Below are 731 nucleotides of genomic sequence, written 5' to 3' on the forward strand. Positions count from 1 at the left end.
CTTGGCATATACCCAAAGAACTCGTCTTATTGCAGAGACACTTGTACATCCATGTTTATTGCTGCTCTTTTCACAATAGCTAAGAGATGGAAGCAACCTAAGTGTCCCTCAATTGACGAGTGGATAATGAAAATGTGGTTCATTTATACAATGGAGTTTTACTCAGCAGTAAAGAAAGATGAAATCATGAAATTTGCAGGTAAATGGATGGAACTAGAATCTGTTATACTAAGTGAAGTAACACAATCTCAGAAAAAAAAAGACATATGTTCTCCCTCATATGTGGATTCTAGAACCAGACTCTGATAAATAAGTATGCAACCAGCCATAACTACAGGAACCAGGATAATGAAAAGAGCAGGGGCCAGGGGAGCAAGCCTGTAAGCAGCGTTCCTCCATGGCCTGTGCTCCAGCTCCTGCCTCCAGGTTCCTGCCCTGAGTTCCTACCTTGGGCTCCCTGATGAGCTGCGTGCGACCTGGGAGATGTAAGACAAATAAGCCCTTTCCTCCCGAAGTTGGTACTGGTCAGAGTGTTTTGTCACAGCAATGAAGAACAAACTAGGACAAAGCGTAAGACAATGTTAGAGATAAACAATGCCTAGCTAGTTTTGAAAAAAAGAGGGAACCATATTACTCCTACAGCCTACTGACAAATTATACATAACAGATCAAGAAATATATGTCTAGGTGAGGTTTATCTGAGAACAACTGGTCTTTGCCTAAGATTTATC

The sequence above is a fragment of the Nannospalax galili genome, unplaced genomic scaffold, assembly GCF_000622305.1.
Source record: "Nannospalax galili isolate Female #2095 unplaced genomic scaffold, S.galili_v1.0 scaffold186, whole genome shotgun sequence".
NCBI lineage: Eukaryota > Metazoa > Chordata > Mammalia > Rodentia > Spalacidae > Nannospalax > Nannospalax galili.